This window comes from Amyelois transitella, chromosome 5 (assembly GCF_032362555.1).
Source record: "Amyelois transitella isolate CPQ chromosome 5, ilAmyTran1.1, whole genome shotgun sequence".
Lineage (NCBI taxonomy): Eukaryota > Metazoa > Arthropoda > Insecta > Lepidoptera > Pyralidae > Amyelois > Amyelois transitella.
Window position 1 is genome coordinate 3,755,968 of NC_083508.1, and position 14,946 is coordinate 3,770,913.

Here is a 14,946-nt window from a genome sequence, read left to right on the forward strand (position 1 = left end):
GCTGATTTTTGAAACTTTACCAGGTAGGGTACTTAAATGTAATTATTAAATACCTTTCAAGAAATACCGTTTATCAGTGAAGGTAAATTTGTAATAAATCTTATGAGAGGTTAATTGTAATTAGCCGACAATGGGTACAGGTAACTTGATAAGCTATTATTCAAAATTTTAATTATCAAGTCTGAAAATGTACTAACGGCTCGCAAATTTGTCAAATGCAAATGTATCCAAAAGTAAATAAGTACTTACGTCCATATGTCCGCGTAAAAATATACGCCGTGTGGTTTCCAGCACTTTAGAATAGATTAGAATCATTCCAACTCTTTCCCATGGACGTCGTAACTGAGGGATAACCTTATAAAGCATTCATCTTGGCATGGGCTAGCAACCTGTCACTATTTGAATCTCAATTATATCTATAAGCGAAATAGCTTTTTATCAGTATTTTCAAGACTGTTAGCTCTGTCTACCCTGCAACGGATATAGACGTGATTATATGTATGTACTTATGTATGTCAGTCCATATACATAGATAGATAGATAGGCTCTTTATTGCACCATGAGAAATAGAAAATCAGAAAAAAAACACAGGTGATGTGGTACATAGCAGTCTCTAGTACCTCAGTCTGCTCCTCAATCTCCTCAAAGATATCTGGATCCTCCTAAAAGATCACAACGATGATTGGGTTCGTCAGGTTGAACACGAAGTGATTCCGTCTGGTCTATGCATTAGGCGAATATGCCTGTTCCTTTATTCGCCTTTAACGACATCTATTGGAAAAATGGAATGGCACAATTCAAAAGTACCCGATACTACATGTCATATGACAGTACATTATTACTTTAATTTATTATGCAAAAAATCATTCACCTAAACATGAGACGGAACCGGAATGAGAAACAATTAAGGCAAATTATAATAATATGTACGCGTATGCATTAAAATTTGCCTATACGTATAATGAGTATAATAAATTTCCTATACGACACGACATGGCATAGTGGTGAGAGGGCTTATCTGTGATCGTTTGTTCCGTGTTCATTCCAACGCGGACAGGCGAGTGTCATGTGTATTAATGATACGATTTAGTGATTTATGTCACAATTTATCAATGCGTTTGTTTATTTAACGTTTCAGTGTTCAGAAAAACTATATCTTTACTTGTTTAAGATTTCATAAAATGTATTATCTCATCTCAGTTTAGGATAAAATTGTGAAGTTGACGTTATTGAAGAAACTGCTGCAGTGCGTTTTGTTACCGCTTCTTCTGCACTGACGCTTTGGAATCGATAGTAAACTTAGTTTTAAATAATAATTTGACGTCAACCACCGTAGTGAAACCAAAAGATATGACAATTTTAAATGATGTTGAAATGTCCCATAATAATGAATAAAAGTTTCGGATTTGATTTGAACATATTATTTCGTTTACATTTCGAAATGAATACAAAATCAACTGAATACAATCTCCAATGCGACTACTATTACTCATTGAAAATAGCCTGTTATTAAAACACACTAATCTTAACGATAACCAAAATGAATAGTTGCCAAAAGCAATCAATTTACAAATGAAATTATAACGACATATATCTAAAGTATGCAAGCCTGAGGTCACATATCCAAGGTCAGGAACCGACTGACGTGATAGCTGGGGGCAAGGTTCGTTGGTAGAAACCTAATCATTAATGACAAAAGAATTTACACCTGCTCAAAAATACGTACAATACTTAAATAAACATTTGTGAGGTGAGTCAGATTTTTACACGAAGCGATTCCCGTCTGACCTCCGTAACCTTTTCAGGTAAACCTAACACGTTTTGGATCATATGGTTACACATCCAGTTTCATGAATATGCAAGTTACCTCACGATGTTTTTTCTACCGTAAGAGCATCTTTGAAAATAGTCATTGGTACATGGCCGAGGTGGGATCGAACCTGTGCCCTTTTTGCGCCACACATATGTATTTCAACCGATTCGACCACCGATGCTCGTAAATAAGGGTCACATTTTGGAGTCTGTCAAATAAAATGTAACATAAAAGCTAAAAGTATGCTTTACTCATAATTTAGGGTTTCTGGATTAAATTTAAGTTTATTTGGACACACGGATTAAAAAAACCAGCGAGTATTCATTTCTATGCTTTGTGGCATAAAAAGTTTCCAAACGATAATCTGACTTTCTAGATCTGATGAATGCTTGTTCCTGTTTATTCAATATCTAAGCATTTGTATTGCAATACAAAAAGAGAATAGGTAGATATTCATCATTTCTGATCACTTTATTCATATGATATTTTCACTTTCATCCATATGTTAAAAAGTTAGCAAGTAATTGTTTTAATGTGTAGGTAGATAAATGTCCAGTTTACAAAGAAATATTGCCTCATTTCTATTCAAAATGTATCAAACCTTTGTCTGAAACTAATTTTGCAACACCGGCCAAACTAGATCAATTTGATCACCACTGCTCATAACAAGGTCATTTCTAATCTGCTGTACGAGAACAAGATAAAGGCATTAGACATATTCAGGAACTATCTGATTGTAATAGCTTGACAACAACGCATAGCTGATTGATATGTCGAATAAAGTTGTTGCGTCGTCATGACATGATACTTATTATAAAATAGGTAAAGTTCTCCATCTTACTCTTATATCATAGCTAAACAGCTCTCTGTTCAGCTGTTTTCAAAGGCTGGTCCTTGTTAAAGGCGACATATTAAAGCTACTTTTGAAGTGTCGCTGGTCTAGTAGGTAAAAAAACATGGTAAGTGATGCTTTTCATCCAGCACACATCTTTTCCCAAAATTTTCTTTCACAATCTGTGCTGATTTTAAAAATCTATTCCTTATACAAACGCAGTCTTTTATAGGTGATGAACTGGTATTTTTCACTGAATGTAATTTCTGTCATTAAGACATCCAGCTGAACGTGTTCTTCGGGTTTATCCTATCTTGTAACTAGTGGCTTTGTATTTCCCGTAAGAGATAAAATGTCATAAGTTTGGATCATACATCTCACAAATATATGATGGAAGGTCATAAGTGTATGTTTTTATTAAATAAAAACGCCAACCTGCTTTGTGAAAATCTAACTCTTTTTAACCACCCAAATTAAAATGTCAGTTTGATCTAAAGGTTCGACTGGTAGATAATGCCTTATGGCATTCGGTCCTTATTGTACCTAAAATAAAGTATAGTAATAGGTGTATATTTTATTTTTGGGCGCAATTAAGTATAAAAAAATTAGTTAAAAAACTCTGGTACATAAGACGCTTTCTAGATACAGTGATATTTTTCTTTCAACCGGAAACCACTTTGAACATCCTATCCATATTAACAGAAAAGTATGATATAATCCAATTTATAGTTCATTATCAGGCAGACCGCTTAATCCATTGACTAACAAGTTCAGATTTAATGAACCGAAGCATAAAATTATGTTACGAATTGTAACAATGAAATATATACAGAGCGTTAAGATGAAGTCAGCATTGTGTCTGCAAGGTGAAATTGTGAAACTGTCGATATAAAAATTTGGTTCACAATCTACGCATTTTATGATATCAATAGCTTTCTAATGTATCGATTAGTTTTTGTGATTTTCATTTTGGAATTGACACATTATAATGTGACTTCTATATATACTTTATAATTTATAGCTCTAGATTTATATTATAGCCGTCCATTGACATCTGTGTATACTACAGTTAGGGTTAACTAGATTTCGGCCGCGGCTCTACCTGCGTGACAAACCTACATATGTCCCTCTCCGTACTCACTCCGTACACACAATATCAAGTGGTCAACAGTACATCTGAACAAACTTTTCCCAGTTGGAATGTTGAGGAGATAAAAGTCCCACTCGGTTGACAGGTTACAAAAAGCAGTCAGTTACAAATAAGTAAAATTAATAAATAATTAAATAATTGTAGGTTATTACCAACCGTAATAGCGATTTTTTGTTTTAAACACTAAGATTAAACATGATATCTAATACAGACAGCTCTTTGACCTTTAGCGAATGGGGGACGAGGACCATAATCTAATATCATTCGTCATGCTTTTTGCTCAGAAATCTACTGCAATACACATTACCATTATATATTTTGATAATATTGTCAACAATAACGGCAATATTCTGCAACATGAAGTAAGTGTCGTATGGTTAGAATAGAGTTATTCCATCTCTCCCATAGATGTCGTAAAAGGCGTCTAAAGGAACTTAAGAGTACAATCATCTTGTGTAAGGTTCGATGTGGACTCATAGCGAAGAACATATCGTGTGCAAAGATATTATGACAGCTAAATATATAAGCTGTGTTTTTTAAAGGTATCACATTACAATAAAATACCTAATTACTTGTATATTTGCTGTTAACTCTGTCGCAATGTTTATCACGAAGAAAATATAAGTGTATTGGCGGCCACGAAAAAAGGGTCCCTAAGTGGGCCACTCGCTTCCGGGCATTCGTTCAGTCACGAATTAGAGCGATACTTGCAACACGGCGGAGTCCTGATAGAATGTCATCGCCTTTTGTAGCGAAATGTGTTCAGTTAAATTAACAGCAAATACTACTGTTTCTTATATGGAATGAAGCGGTGTTATTTAATTGGCAAGTCCTGTTTAGATAGGCCGTGGGTTATATGGCCACACTGATGAATTTGATTTTTATATCTACTTTGTATATACAGTGAATTCCTTTAAATTTTACTTTATGATCATTTGAACGCTCGAATTTTTAGTTTTTTTCTCCTCATTAAATTAACAATTTGCTTATATTCTGTAATCGAATTAAAGGTACGGTTTGATAATGGCACTAGTCCCAGGCAAAAATCTAAAATTTTGTGCCTGTAGGGGACAATTCATTGGGACTAGGGCTAATGGGCAAATTCCAATATAAAGTTATTTAGGAAATGTAAAACATTACTCACATTAATTTGCATCGAATTAACATACGAGAGCGGGCATCGCTCACCATTGTTCTTGCTCGCCACTGTACAGAAGTATCAGTTACATGTTCACTGAACTTCACGCCTTTCTATTGTCATCGCCTTTCTTAATGCTAGATATGGTACTTATTTTATTATTTCTAAGTATTTATTTAACATAGAATTTGGAATAATATAATAAAAGAAATGGCAAGTCATGGTGAATTTCACTTCGAATTTATGGTTGTTACACCCAAGTACTAGCTAGCTTTATGACCATTAGATAAAGACAATATATTTTAATTGAATGTCAAGACATAGTCAATGTACAATGAAAGTGCTGGGTGGCCAGTATGATATCATTTGTTTTGTCAAGTGCTTGTAGGGACACTATACGAAGTGCAGGAATAAGACCTAGAATCTTTTTAACATTTTATACATACGTTATGTTAAATACACATATTAACTTGAATATTATAAACATAAATTACAAAAGAAAAGGTGTAAATATATGGACAGAGGTCAATCTAAATAGTTATGAAACAAGGCGTTTAGTTACGATAATTTTATTAAGAGGTTTGTAATTGTTTAAACTGTGTTATTTATATATAAATAGGGCTATTAGCAGAACAATATATTATTAGGTTAATTTATTCAAATTGTAAAATTGATAGTGGAAGGAACTAAAGTTTATTTAAGTAGGTGTGTTGAAATCGGCATGAAATGATATCATCATGAAATCTAAATAATGTAAATATTATGTACTTATTTTGTTCATTATTTACATTTTTATTTCTATTTGATTCTATTTGCATGTTTACCGTTTGATAACAGAGATACCTGTCAACTTAAAACGCTAAAAGTACACATAAGTTATAAAAAATGACCCACACATGTCATTCACCTTTTAGTTGAAATTCTGAATAATAAAAAATATTAGTGACCTGGTTTTGACGCTGAAAGCGTTGAGTTAATATTTATTGTTTTATTAGTATTTTAGAAAAAAAAACATGAATTAAGTTGCTAAGGTTAACTAAGGTTAGCGAGTTATTCACTAACCTTAACTCTTAACATCTAAGTACTTACTGTATTAAAAAGACCTTCCTCTAACATAAGTATAAATTAAAGTATTATTGTGACCCTCATCTTTGGTCAGCCATCGACTACTTGGAAAGAAAAATTGTATAAGGGTATAATTTATATGTATAAGAATTGTATAAGACCCTTATACAATTCATCTACTGAAATTTGAATGTACACATGAGCGGTTCTTCATAAATAATAATGTTGTATGCAATTAGTGTTGACAAATAATATTGATATGTAGTAATCATCATCAAGGGTCAATGTTGTATGTTCAAAATATTTACTTATTTTTAATTTTTTACCTCTAAATAATTGGCACCAAATACAAAACCTTCCTAATATGTTAAGTCATTAAGTGCCATCGATTTTTTAAAACACGTAAAGCACATAGCACGCAAATACCAAAGAGTTCCTACGTAACATGCGTTTTTACAAAACTACAAAACAATATCTTGGGCAATCACAATTATTTATAATAACGCATAATTTTTGTTACATTTCGCAAGACTATCACGAATTAGCTTCTATTGTGTGTCGCTGCATGGTCGAGTAGATTAGATCGGTGGGATCTTGACATCGTTGCACAGTTTACTTTGTCATTGCTTCTGCATATCTAGAACATCGAAAAAAGTACGAGCGTCTCTATGGAATTTGTAAAAAATTAAATTTGCAGAAAGAAAAGAAACGGTTTCATTAAAATCTTAGATAAGACAATTTCCACGAAATGAGGCTTTGCTTGTAACGCATTGAATAACTGATGGAGTACTTATACTTGAACATGACATACCCTTAAAATCAGCTATGCCGATTTCATGTCATCAAATACATATTATCAGGCTGAACAATCATTACTATATAATCACAAGGTATATCTGCATATATATTAGTAACACATGATATGCTATGTTGCAATATCTGCAGGACTAGCATTGCATGCGCGACGCCATTTTTATCGCGCTACAAACTATCGCTGTTTCGCTTTTTATTATGGACTGAAACGGGAGAGCGATAGTTTGAAAATGGAGTCGCGCGTGCCCGCTAGCTCCGCTGCCAGCATGAAAGCAAAATCAAAAAGAAAAGCAACAATTTGCGGAACTCTTTAATTATTCTAAGTAAAAACTTGGGCTAGTTGTAATAAATTGCTATCTCAGTAACTACTGTGGTATTCTGATGCGGTCTTGAGTTATTTTTATTTTTGGCATCTAATTTAGTGCAAAAACGACGATGAGATGTTTTTGCAATTGTCAATGCGAGCACCGAGTCGGCTCACTTAATTGTATTTTTTGCAAATAACCAAGTTTAGGGTACTACAGTTGTAATTATCTCGTATTATATTTTATTATTAAAATGCTGCACTTGTTGTTTAGCCCTGTCAACGTTTTAAAATTATTTATGTTGTACTTGAAAAATGTTTGTCAAGGATGAAGGTATACCGTTTATTAAAAAAAAACATTCTAAAGTAAAATCAGCTTTGACGGTTGTCGATCTTAGGATTTGCTAAAAACATAGTAGGTAATCGCAGAGGTTTCTCGTAACAAAATACTTAAGTCTAAAAATATAGGTACCTATCTACTCCTGTAGAAAATCTAAACATCTACACACGCTGTGGCCGAGGATTTTATCACTTATAATTCTGACCAAAGTAAGATTGTTTATTTAATATCTTTTCACATTAACGTTATCTACTGAATCAATCTTCTTGATATCTCGCTTATTTATAGGATAGAGTACCTTTTATCCCGGTAAATGCTATAGTTCTCGTAGGATTTGCGAAAAACCTTTATTATTTAATAGATAGCACTACAATAACGCAGGCGGACCAGTATTCTTTTGTATGTGGCGCACAATGAGCGCGGACGAAGACGCGGGTAAAGCTTGTTTGATTATAATTAGGAAATTCCATGACAATTTCTGATCCTTTTTATGTTTATTAATATATATTTTTTTTCATTTCATTACACAGCTACTTATACAAGACCGTTTTCGGATCAGACAGAGATATTTTCACTGAACACTCCTCGTTGTATCCTTAAACCTATTGTCTTTTCACACTAATCCGCCTCTAAGGTCACAACTGACAAGCTACTCAGTAACTATATATATACGGAACACTACTATTTTCAAGCCACCAAATAGCCTTTTCACGAGTCATTTCACAATGGCACAGAAACGAGGTCGCCGGAATAGTCAATTGGTAATAATATCGGATAATATCTTTAATTTTGTACGAATCGATCGGTTGGTAATAACATTTGTTAGATTCCGGTTTGAGAAAACTGTAATAATATAATTTATTTACATATTAAAACTAAAATACAATAATTATAAAAACTACGACTTACTCAGATAACATATAATGATACTCATTACGGTTTGTTATAAAATAGATGTATTTATAAATACACATATCTCTTTATTCCTTACAGGATGAATAAAACCAATGGTCACATAACTTTCATGGTAATCTGGCAGTGAACAATAAACATAGTGTCTGCCAGTTACATTTGCTATTCCTATTCGATTTTAAAGTCATAAGAAAGTCTTTTAATTTTAGGACTCCTCTCTAATAGGCTAGTCGTTACCTGTCGCTATTTAAAACTCAATTTCATCATCAAGCCTAGCTGAAAGTGGCCTTCCACTCTTTTCGAGACTGTTAGCTCTGTCTACTAGGTAAGTCGTGATTATAAATGTAAGCATTAGTCACATTACTCGAGGGCCATGTTACATGAGATAAGTTGATAAACTGTTAACAATGGACCAACCAGGCTACCTGTAAGAGACCTACAAATATAATTGACATGGCTTTTAGGCCGGTATTTGTATCAATTTAAGCTTAAACACGTCTCAGATGCTATCGTGTTGTCACCAATTTGTGACACGACGTTTCAATGGAAATTCGTGTTTTTCAGAGAAGCTTATTAGGATACACTTATAGATTTAACCTGCTGCTTAGGTAGGTAGAAAGATAAACTCTTTACTGCACCAAGAAAAAAAATATAACATAAAAAAGACTGTAGGTCACAAAGGCGGACTTATCGCCAATGCAATCTTCTGCCAGTCTCAACCTTAGGTTAGCTTGGGAAGCCGTGTAATATCATAAATAAATATCCGCGCGTGCCTCTTTCTCATTTTGATTCTGGTCCATCGGTCCATCCGTCATTTTTAATTTAAAGAAAATTGACACTTATGTATGTCATATGGTGTAAACCTTTTTAGAGTTATTTTCCGTCAACACATCAACACTGGATATTAGATGGAAAATTTCATGAAAAAGGATGATGTTGATTGTTTTATGTATGTTTATTATAATTGTTTTATTTTGAATTTTGTGTAGGTATAAATATATTTATTTAGTTTGACCCCGCATAAACTTTCCTGTGAGACCCAAAGGTTTACTGGTAGAAAATGCTTCTAACATTAAGTCCGCCAATTGTGCTATACATTTTTATTATCTAATATCGTACATAAATTCACTTTCACATTTAAAAAATTAGTTGCAATTAGAATAAAATATCCATAAAATTTTTGTTACCATTACGTATTTTAATAGTTTTCGATTAGGTTTTAATATCTCGGACACGTTACAAAGTAGCTGATAAGTCTACTTATCAAAATACCGATTAACAGTCCTGACAGCTGATTGCGTGTATTGCGATATTGAGCGATTAGGAGTAAGAGCTTCCGCCTTATTGCCTTAATTTATACTTGTTGATTTTGTTAGATTAATAACAGACCCTACAGTTATTGATGACGTTGTTAGGGCGGGTTCAAATAGCGCGTTTTTATAGTATATACATATACATATTATCACGTTTATATCCCTCCCTTGGTGCCGTGTGGTTCCCGGCACCAATACAAAAAAGAATAGGACTACTTCATCTCTTTCCCATGGATGTCGTAAAAGGCGACTAAGGGATAGGCTTACAAACTTGAGATTCTTTTTTTAGGCGATGGGCTAGCAACCTGTCTCTATTTAGATCTCAATTCTATCATTACCAAATAGCTGAACGTGGCCGATCAGTCTTTTCAAGACTGTTGGCTCTGTCTACCCCACAAGGGATATAGACGTGACCATATGTATGTATGTATGTATGTTATATCCCTTGCAGAGTAGACAGAAACAACAGTCTAAAAAAGACTTAAGTTATTTGAAGTACCTATAGATTCATACAAAATTAAAAGATCGGTTTTAGAAAGAAATAAACATTATTAAGCAAATAAAAGGAAATTAATACCTATATGTTAAAGAATATCTTATCTCCCTATAATTGTTAACTTAATTTTCATAGCCGTTGAGTCTCGCATCATGAGATTACCTATGCTTTCACAACTGATACTTAACTGGTCTTTATTAAACCTGCACTCAACAAAACTTCATTACAGGTACCAACGGATATCGACTTGTTAGTACCGACAGTTAAGGAGCTTTTCTCTTCAAACTGGCAACATTTAATTATGCTTTAAACTGTGTTTGTTCACACCCGCTTCACAGATAAATGAGCACCTTGTTAAAGCTATAAGGACTGGAAATGGTAAACCCATAATTTTGGCTGTTAAAAAAAAAACTCTGCTGCATTTTAGCGACATCTTATACATGATGTGTTAAGATTTGGTAAATTTGTACGAGAGAATCATTAATTAATAACTAATTTCACTAATTTCTGACTTCACTGATCCTATTCCGAGTCAAGCGAAGTCAGACGTATACTAATGATCTACTTGGAACTATCAAACAAATAATATCTTGACATCTAAATCGTAATAATGCCGACAAACTGTTAAGTCTGGCAAAGTAAAATATCCTTTTGTGTGATAGTTTTGAGGAAAAAAAAAATTAAGACGTATGTATATTTTAGACCTGGTTTGTTTTCTGTCGTACCTACATGCTAAGGTGAATAGCTGCTGAATTATGATTCATCAGCTGCGGAAAAAAAAATATTTTAATAGACTTATATTTAAGTATAAAACGTCGTGTTTGTAGTATGCCTTAAGTTAACAAGAATTTCGAAAGGTTTCAGAGACATAGTTGCCGTGCCTTGGTTTAGTCACTTTCTGATTACTGGTGTTCTGTATCTAAATAATTATTGCGTTCTGTTGGTAAATCAAAATAAAACTATAATATAAAAACTTAAAACATAAACAACATATCGTGTGTAATTCTAATTCATGACAATCATCCTGAAAATTAACAAAAGAAGATCACTACTGCACTTAAATATTCTTTTTTTCTTAGAGGCCAGTGCCCTATACAATTTTAAACAACTAGGTAGTTATGAATCTAGTTTTAGTGTCATATACAAGAAATATCTTTTTTATGAACATAACACTAAAACAAAAAGTAAAATACAAGTATAAATAAAACTTAACACGCAGTACAACTAAAACATCCAATTGTCAAAAGACTTGGATGTCACATTTAGCTAGATGACATAACATTTCTGTACATACATACATACAATCAGTAATCAGGTCTATATCCCTTGCGGTGAACAGATCCAACAGTATTGAAAAGACTGAAAGACTACGATCAGCTGTATTGATTAATGATGTAATTGAGATTCAAATAATTGATTCTTATACCACATTATAACATTTATGGTAAGTAAATTAATAATAAACTTAACCATATGGTCGAAATACTGCCGTTTCGAGATCTTTGGTAAAATAAATCAATTGGCAACAGACATGACATGGCTATATAAATCCATTATCATACTTGCTCAGAAGGATTAGCTGATATAATTTTAATTGATAATTATAACAAAATATAGTTATGTTTATATTTTACATATACATATGTAGTGTTCATGAATAATTATTGTGTGTTATTCTAACTGTTGGCTATTGTAGGATTTGAAGTATCAGGATCAAATGTCAGGAGGAGAAATATGAAAGTTCAATTATTTAACGGTACAAAATTGACCTTTTCATCTTCATCTTCTTTAAGTCTTTAAAGACCAAAAAGGTTGATAAATTTCTTACTTAAAATAGGCACAAGAGGGTATGTACAAGCCATAACATATTGAATTGCAATATACTCGTAAAGCATCCTCGATGCTTTTTATGTGAGCTGCATCTATAATTATGAATTTTCCTTTTTATTTTGGTTGACTGGAAGAAATTACAATTGGGATATGTCCACCAATATACATTATTCTAAAATCTAATGATAGTAATGTTTAATGTGCAATAAAGAGTTAACAAACAAACAACAGTGACCATTTATTACTCATTGATAAATATAGTCTGTTTAACCTACATCAGTAAACTTAAATATATTTACAATACAGGTTTTCACTAAGTCTCACTGAAAAGAATCGAACTACTTATTTGTTAGTTTGAAAGTAAAGATTGCATAATTTCATTACATATCCACGTTGGCTGAGGTAACAATAGAATGTTTATGATCACTCGATAGAACGCAGTCTATAGTGTTGCAACAGGATAGTCAACTATCGATATTAAAAAAAAAATGTATCGATATAATAATATCATCTCGATGACTTAGCCTCTCAGTCATTTGGCTCTGTCTTACCTGTAAAGAATAAAGAGTGATTGAATAAACTTTATATTTTTTTTGTCAACTCTTTCGATAATAATAAAGTTTTATGTTATTGCAGTTACAAGCAGAAATTATGTTATTTTCAAAGTTTTGCTCCGATATAACGAAAAAACTATACTATCGATACTTTGGCTTTTTCGATTGAAATGATCGTTACTAAAACTATCGATAGTTCGGCAACGCTATGCAGTCCACTGACGCCAATATCGGAACTGTACTCTATTCGTTTATACTGCAATCGAGAAAGTGAATCAATTTATTTGCTATTTGTTAGAATAATTGATAGGCGTAATGCAAATTTTATGTTAAGAGTAACATAAACCACGTAAAGGTCGTTAGTCTTTGCGACATGTATTAGTTTATTAGCATATAAATGTATGTTATGTATGTATGTTAAGTGTTCTTGTTTCGATGATGTAGGGTAAATGCAAAATCTTGCTTCTTTCCCAGAGGGATTGGCAGAGACTACGTTATCTTGATACTTGGCACGATCCCTGCATACTTCTTTCGCTTCATAAACATTCTTTATCAAGACCCAAAGTCAAACAGAAAAAATGGAGATCTATATTTTTTTTATTATTTATTGCAACTACGCATCGCCCCACTAATATTGTTTTGAATGTAAGTTTAATTGTTTATGTCGTTTTACGCGTAACCTATCTACTTAAGCTATTTAAAAAAAAGATAGGTATACGTAATGAAAAGTCTGGTGTATACTAGGGTATATTGGGTACTTTCCATTCTACTAGTAAATACTATTTCTTCGCTGGGATTTACGAAAAACCTGCATAATGTTTGTAGGTGGCGCTTAATTCTTTGTGTTTTGTGTTTGACGCCTAAATCACGCGGGCGAAGCTGCGGGTAAAGACTAGTTAAATTTGACTTGTGAATAACTTTAGTCTTGATCTATATCTAAATGTATAAAATGGATAACACTAAACGGATTGACTGACTGAAAACAATAGACATTTGATTTGATTTCGCATGTATGTTCTTTATGTGATCTCTGTGGCACATTATGAGAACATTTTCCGAAATTCCCCCGAGAAGGGAAATTAACGAGACTTCTTTTATCTAGCAAAGCCGAGGGAATAGTCTAATTATCCATACAGTTGCACTGAGTAAATATATATTTTATTATTACTAAAGTTCATTATTATGAGGCACTTGACATAAAATTTTATAACGTGAGACAAAGATAATACAAATAATATGTACTTGTAATAGAATTGAGAAATCCCTTAACCGGCTTCTAAAACAATGGTGGTCTAATTCTGTCTTATCGTATGTTTCAACTTATTACAACAACATAGCACCTCGCGTTATTTCAAGGTTGTAGAGATAAGAATGTAGACATGTTTATGATTATTTGTTACTATGACTTGGTAATATGGGTGCAGTCAGATGTATGGGATAGCATTTGAAGGCCGTAAAAGGTAAAATGGGTTTCATTTATTCTTTAATGTCTTTTTAAAATACAAGGTAGGTACAGTCAAAAACTTAAACAACATATAAAAATCAAGTATTATCTATTCCTTACGGAATACGCAGATCTGAAAGTCTTGAAGCGACTAAAATGCCACGTTCACCTGTATAGCTTAATGAGGTTATTAAGATTTAAATGGAGGCAGGTTTGTAGCCCATCGCCTACAAGAAGAATCCACCCAAGTTAGTCAAGTTATTAATAACACTTTTAGTCGCGTGACATCGTATAATTATAAGCAGCACAGATCATCTATAAGTCACATATTTTTTACAAACGGACGATTGCAAAGTTTCAATAATCCTTTTAAATTATTATAAAATTTAAATTTAACAGTTAAAATAGAATTTGAAACGAATTAGAATTTGCCCGCCCAAAGCGACAGGTCACTAACATTGACCCTGTTCTACTTGATATATGCTTAGTTAATCGCGATCAATCCAGTTATAGCAGTGTAAAGAAATTAGTGTATTATTTTCATAGCGTATGATACAAAAGCTGTGAAAATAAAAAGAAATACAAATATTTATTGACACTAGCGAAATAATTCTAATCTGAATTTGGTAAAAGTTGGCATGCATATTCCAGTAAGGATTTTTATTACCTTGATTCACTGTAGAACCAAATCTCTATATAAATAGACATCTTAAAAAAATTAATAAGAACCTTTTAAGATACCGTTACTTGTACGAAGTCAGCATATTGTACAAATGACTCTATCTCTCTCATCTTGTCGTGTTCTATGATCATTGAATAATTTCATGCATATATTTTTTTTCTTACATAAAGGCCTAACATAAGGCTTTCTCCAAATACCGTAAATTAATTTATAATATTTATTTTTATAATGACAACGAAAATACACAATTTAAAAAAATA